General features: G+C 36.4%; 1 pseudogene; it reads right to left on the bottom strand.

Moving 5' to 3' along the window:
• Positions 1 to 2,391: 2,391 nt before the first annotated feature.
• Positions 2,392 to 4,856, bottom strand: LOC143571329 (UDP-glycosyltransferase 85C1-like; annotated as a pseudogene).
• Between the last annotated feature and the right edge of the window lie 2,047 nt (positions 4,857 to 6,903).

The raw sequence follows: 6,903 nt of genomic DNA, 5'->3' as shown, positions 1-6,903 counted from the left end.
GTACTTTTCCATCAGACGCCGCTGCTCGTTTATGAGCCATTCATTTGGATCATTTGTTTCTTCTTCTGGACCCATTGGTCCTTTCAGTTTCGCGCCGGCCATATTTTGTAACGTGAGATCGTCTGGAGGAGTTTCAGTCTGGCCGTGAGGGGTTGTGACGAAGGGACGGTTGCTGGTGGTACGCGTAGAATCACGCGGAACCCTCAGAACCTGCTGTCCGTCGTCAACACCCTCACGTTCAATATCCTCCAGAGCTTGATCAACGTTACGAACGCCAGAAACCATGGTGATTGATTTTTTTTTATGTAGATCTGATGAGATCTGATTGCCGATGTAACAGTGGATGGCGCCAATGAAGAAACGTGGATCTACTCGCTGGTAGCAGATCTACTTTCCTCGGGTTTTGATTGTACTATTTCACCAATGGTTCTTCTGGATCCGTGTTCTTCCACCTACAAAATGAACAACGCCGTTAACTTACCCCTCAGAAAGGGACAGAGGGGTCCTCTTTGGGGTAACCCTCCGGCGTGAGAATAAGTATATGGTGGAGAAGATAATAATGTGTGAGTAAGGGAATCTCAAGAGTATTGCTTAATAGCTGAATACTGTAATGATTGTGTGACTGTGTGTTTGTATGTAACTGACTGTGAGTGAATGTAATTCAATATGATTGAATGTGATATCACTGCCTGTAACGGTCAATGATTGAGTATGAATGTCCCCATCAAAGTGGAGTTGATGCTGTATTTATAGTGCTAGGGTTTCCACTGGTTGGGCTCAACCTCGTTGGCCTCCTCCAATCGCACTGCGCCACGTGTCCTCTGGGACACCTGGCGCTTTCTCGTTGGTTGTAATCACGTGGTAACACATGTGTCATGCTGAGTTGTCGACCTTTCATTTGGCAGCTGTCAACATCAGCATATTCTTACTCCTTAAAAAGATGCCTTCTGGAAGGTTGTCTGACGTGCACAATCAAGGTTGCCCTAATCCTGATTTGGATGAGGATGAGGTCGATTATGTGCATGTGTGATATGCGCCAATCCTGAGGATGCGCGAGGTCTTCTCTTTATTCTCACGCGCAGATATTTCATGCGCAGATGTGATATGCACGAGCATGTGATATGCGCCGCGCGCTGATGCGCCGCGCGCATATGTGATGCGCGAGCATATGTGTGCCTGGGCAGATGTGGTATGCACGAGCATGTGATATGCGCCGCGCGCTGATGCGCCGCGCGCATATGTGATGCGCGAGCATATGTGTGCCTGGGCATATGATGCCTGAGCATGTTTTGTATGCGCTATGCGCATAGGTTTTGGCTTTGTGCCTTCATAATGTCTTTATCTTGTGGGTTGACCCGCCTTGCTCGGTGTTGAGGCGGGTACATACCTCTTCAATAACATCTTTATTAACATTTTACATATTAAACCCAAAAAGATGTTACACATGGGGGCGTGTTAACGTCAAATTTAGATGATTACGCATTGCACGAACGAAAGAGTGATGACATTGTAACCAATAGGAACAATAAGATTAATGTATGATAGTTAAGGTATTATATTTTTTAATTACAGTGTAATTAAGAAATATATAAAACATAACCAACTATAAACTAGTTGTCAGTATTGGTCCCTCAAGTTCACCGATTGTAACTTGAAATATGAAATTACCAACAATCACCTTTTATTTCCGACTTAAAATAGGTGGATTTTGTCTTCAAACTTGTCTTCTATGACCACTATGACTTGACCCACTATCTTGATCTTCTCGGCTTTCACAACCATCTTGGTTCTTATCATCTTGATCTTCATCATATTGGTATTGACCCCTAAGAACAACACTTGATCCATAGGAATGTTTTTAGGCTCTCCCGAACTAGACTATCTCCATGACCCTGCTCTCGATCATTCCCTTGACCGTATAAACTCGCATAACTGCTTCGTTGCCTACGATTATGGTCATCTAATAAATTAAACCATGACTTGCTTGAGTAAAGTATTATTTGTTTTTTTTTTTCTTTCTTCGTGACCAATGAAAAATCCCAATTCAACGTCCATTTTAATAATTTGATATCTAATTTGGTGATTTTCCCTTTGAAGTTAATAGTTGGTGTTTAACTCATTTGCTAATTTAACTTGTTGGTTAACAAAATATTTGTTTTACATTATAAGGTTGTGGAATGTGGTTAAAAGAAGAAGGAGAATGATGTCAGACATGGATAAAATGATGGAGAATTGTATCATTGAACCCTTATGTTACAAACCCGCATTAGGATGTATATTATAAAGAGGATCGCTTATTTGACTTAGAAGTGTAATACAAATAATCAAACAGTAACAAAAATAACCATAATTATGCATATATAACCAATGTTCGAGAGTTCAGCTAATTAACACCAAAAAAAAATCTAGATTTTGGCTAACTTGATGATATCATTAACAAGTTTCTCAGTGTCCAAATGCGATGATCCACCAAAATTGGTCGACGCTTCTGCCATTTTCTTCCACTCCAAAGCTTTTTTCCGCATTCTTTCACCCTCCGATCCCTCCATCAACGCCCTTACAAGCTTCTCCACTTCATCCCTTTTAGCATTCGTCCCGATCTGCATGCCAACCTCCCATTCCATGCACATTTGTCTGCAATTTGTCCACTGGTCACCTAGATAAGGCGAACATTGGCACTCCGGCTGACAAGCTCTCAATGATTGAACCCCAACCGCAGTGAGTCAAGAACCCGCCAACTGCCGGATGATTCAACACCTCTTCCTGTGAACACCAGTTTCCTACAAACCCTTTCTCATTCATAGCTTCCTCTAGTTCTTGGGGCAAAACCACAGGCTTCCCATCCACCAAATTGCCGCGTATAATCCAAAGAAAACTTGGTTACTGTTAACAAAACCCCACCCAAATTCTAACAAATCTTGTAGTGACATTACTACCAAACTTCCAAAGTTGACATACAGAACAGAATTTGGTTCCTTGGAGTTTAGCCACCGGACACACTCGGGTTCTTCCTCCAGTAAGCTATAGCAAATGCTAGTTTCTTTTCGTGAAATCTGGTTCAAAAGCAATTGAAGAGGTCCGATGGTGTAGACATTAGGAAATATGGATTTAATCTCACTTATGAGACTGGCCTCTAGTCCCTCAAAAGTATGGAAGATCATATGTGAGACCTTATCCGCGGCTTGAGCGCTTTCCAGAAGACAGTTAAACAAAAAATCATCATGTTTAGTGGCTAGTACCAACTCGTGCGGTAGATCCTTCAAACGAATTCTTTCCATTCCAGGAATCCAATCTATTTCCATGTTTAGATACCCGTTAGTCAAACACATTTCATCTGCAAGAAAATGCAAATCTGATTAATGACGGAAAAAATTAAGTAAATATAACTATTTTACCGATCAAAGTGCGTTTCGCAATTACAATGGACAACATATAGCATATAGGATAAAGATTGGGAAAATTCTCAAACTAGCCATTTTTTTACCAAGATTTTCCAATTCTAACCCAAGACCAAAACAAATTCCTAAACTAGCCATATTATTCCGTCGGATCCGACCAAATCACTAACTGATCTGACTGAATCTGTAGCCTATCATGACGCACCACGTTGCATGATGTTCCGTCGGAGCCAACGTTTTAAGATTCTGGCCGACTGATTAACTGGAAGAACCGTTGGAGGAGAAGACAGTCGGTTCCGACGGAAACAATGTCTGAACAATTGGATCTGATTGTTTAATTTGTCTAATGAATCCTAGATATTTCAATTCGGGGGGTTTTTGAAATTGTGTTCTAGAGTGAAATTGAACACTATGGTTGTGTTTTCCTCGAAAAACTAAGCGATTTGCGTTCTTTATTTGCTTGATTTTGGGGGTGATAAGTAGAAGATGAAGAATTCAGTCGGATTCGACGAAATTTTAAGAAATTCGGTCGGATCCATTAAAACGTTGACACGTGGCGCGATTTTGAAAGTCCAAAAATTCGGTCGGATTAGAAATGGTTTTAGTCGGATCCGACGGAATTTTTTGGCTAGTTCGGGGCTATTTGTGTAAAACCATGGTCAAAAATGATTATTTTAGGAATATTTTGGGAAATTTTCCCATAAAGAAACCTAACCAATTACACTACAAATTATATGAAGGAGTATGCGCATGGTTAAGGAAATTTCTTGTCGACTTGGGTCTGATGATACCCTGCATTTTTACAAGGATATTTAGATTTAAGGAAATCAGACCAAATATCCTTAAATCTAAATTGAAATTAAGTGAGTCCTGACCTTTAAGTGGGATGATTTGTTTCTCCATTAGAACTTTGCTTGATAAAACCCCATGAATCCACATGCAGCCATGGTCCAGAAAAGCATGATCGGAATCTTAAGCTTCTCCGCAGCATAAATCACATTCGTGCAAGTCATGAAACCATCACAAACTATACAAGTAACCGGATTTTCAGCCCCAAGTACGATATCAAGAAAATAATCATGGAACTTGGTTCGGATGTAGGTCCAGATTTCATCAAAGATGTCGCATGTAGCAGAAGGGAGACCATCAGGAACCGTTTTGAACCAAAAACCCGGAGTGTTCTCGAGCCAGAGAGTCCCGCCGGACTTCACTAGTCGCTCATGGTTGGTTTCGGTGTTGATGAAGGTTATATAGAGGCCCTTTTGATGCAGGAGCCTGGCAAGTTTGAGCATGCATTTGATATGGCTTTGTACGGGAAATGGAATGAACATAACATGACGCTTCTTCTCGTGATCAGTTCGCGGTATCGGATCCATTGATCGGTGTGTTTTGTTTGGGTGAATACTGTTGTTTTCTGTGTAATACTTTGATGATTTGAATGAAACATATTAATATTTGTCATGTGTATGCCAAATTTATGTTTGCATGTCATAAGAAATTTGACAGACATATATTTGCCATGTGTATATATTTTATTGATAATTGGTTAATTCTGATAACATGCATTAGATAAAAGTGCATGAAAATCAGTTGTCAGTGGGTAAGTAATCGAATCAAGACGCTTACATTAATTACTCAAGACTGAATAGTTAAAAATTGAAGCATGTCAAGCTTATACGAGCTTGAGAGCTTTAATTAAGACTCATTTAATATACGAGCTTAGACTCGAGCTTTTATATATCAAGCTCATGTTCTCGGGAGTCTAATAAACAAGTATTATAGTCTAATAAACAAGTATTATATTTTATATTACATTTCTTCCTATATTAGAATTTAGATATATATTTATTTGCTAATAGTTACATATAAAATTATGATAAGAAATACTTTATATATATTTTACTATATAAGTGAAGGTTTATGTACATTTTAATCTTAACATGGGAACGTAGAAAATAATATCAATTTATAAAAAAATTAGAACGTAAGAAACAATACCAACTACAATACCAATCTACATAAACAATGATTTATAATAACAAAGAAAAGAACCTAAAAATTACAACAAAAGAATCATAATCAAGAACAAAATAATTACAGCAAATACCAATAAATATTTATAACAACAAAAGAAAGCATCTAATTATAACAACAAAATATAAATTAGCAAATAGTTGTAACGTCTCATAATGGAAATTAGCAAATACGAACAAAAAAATAACATCAAACACCTATAAAAATAACATAATAATAACAGCAAATTTATTCTCACCGTTTTCATGTTAAGAATAAAATTTATTTGATCATGTTTCTATATTTTACTATATATACAATTTATAATTATTAATATACAAAAATGTTTTAAATATGTAATAAAACATTTACTTAATTAATAAATAATATACGAGTCAAGCTAAAAATCTTATCTTCAACCGTGAACAAAACTGATGAAGGTTAAGTCTAATAGTGAAAGAAAATGTTGTATTATTTGCTGTTTAAAAATAGATAAAAGAAAATCACTATTCACTGCAGAATTAAATAAATATAACTTTTGAGTATTGAAACTCGTTTTATGCACCATGCAAACATGCACCTGCATAACTCCAATTCTATTGGTTATTTCGTGCTGCATCATTTGTACATATTAGCCACAGCCAAATTAAATTCAATTCTTGGAAGCCATTCATGCTTTAAACTAGGTTATTGACCCGTGTACGACACGGGTGGATATATACAGGTGGAAATATAGAAATCGTCAACAAAAGACATATTTGAGATGATAAAAGTTTGTTTCTTATGTTTATGTGGAGAATTATTTGATATATTTGCAATTCATATTCCTATGTAAACAAAATACTTAAAAACATAAACTTACTAAAATAAAAGATTTATAGTACATTGTTTAGAAACATAATTTAAAACTTTAAAAATTACAAATTTATAAACTGCTAAATATTTTCTTATAAAACATATTTGTTATCTTGTTTGTAACTTTACATTGCTTATTCAAAATATGCATTTTAATACAATCTCTACTCTTCACCCTTGAAAAAGCAACATATAGTTGACCGTAAGTAAAACGGGTGTCTCATATATATTCCAACTTTTGCTAGAGATCTGCTTTGAGTTGTTACAATTATATCGCGCTTATTTATTGTGTCACCAATATCATCAACGATTAAAGCTGCAACTTAGAAGTTTTTGGCAGGTTGTAATTTCTTGCATCTTTTTGTCTTGTTCCAATAATGCACAACTTTAAATCCATATCGGGATCGTTTTTAAAGCAATCACTTACCATCCAGTATCCTTGAACCAAAAGATTTTGAGAATCCAACATTGTCTTCAAGTAATTCATTATTTCTTTATCTAAAATTTCTGAACTTATTTTTGTGTCGTTTCATAAGAAAATGGTTATGTGTTAAAAATAATTTAATTAAATTACTCATAATTTAGAGTGTTCATAAAAAAATATTAAAAATAATAAATGATGTTTTAATGATCCCCC

The sequence above is a fragment of the Bidens hawaiensis genome, unplaced genomic scaffold, assembly GCF_021521415.1.
Source record: "Bidens hawaiensis isolate Kalapana, Puna unplaced genomic scaffold, B.hawaiensis_p1.1 tig00025353_1, whole genome shotgun sequence".
NCBI classification, from domain to species: Eukaryota; Viridiplantae; Streptophyta; class Magnoliopsida; order Asterales; family Asteraceae; genus Bidens; species Bidens hawaiensis.
Note: the sequence above shows the minus strand (reverse complement) of the source record. Positions and strands in the feature narration are given on the sequence as shown.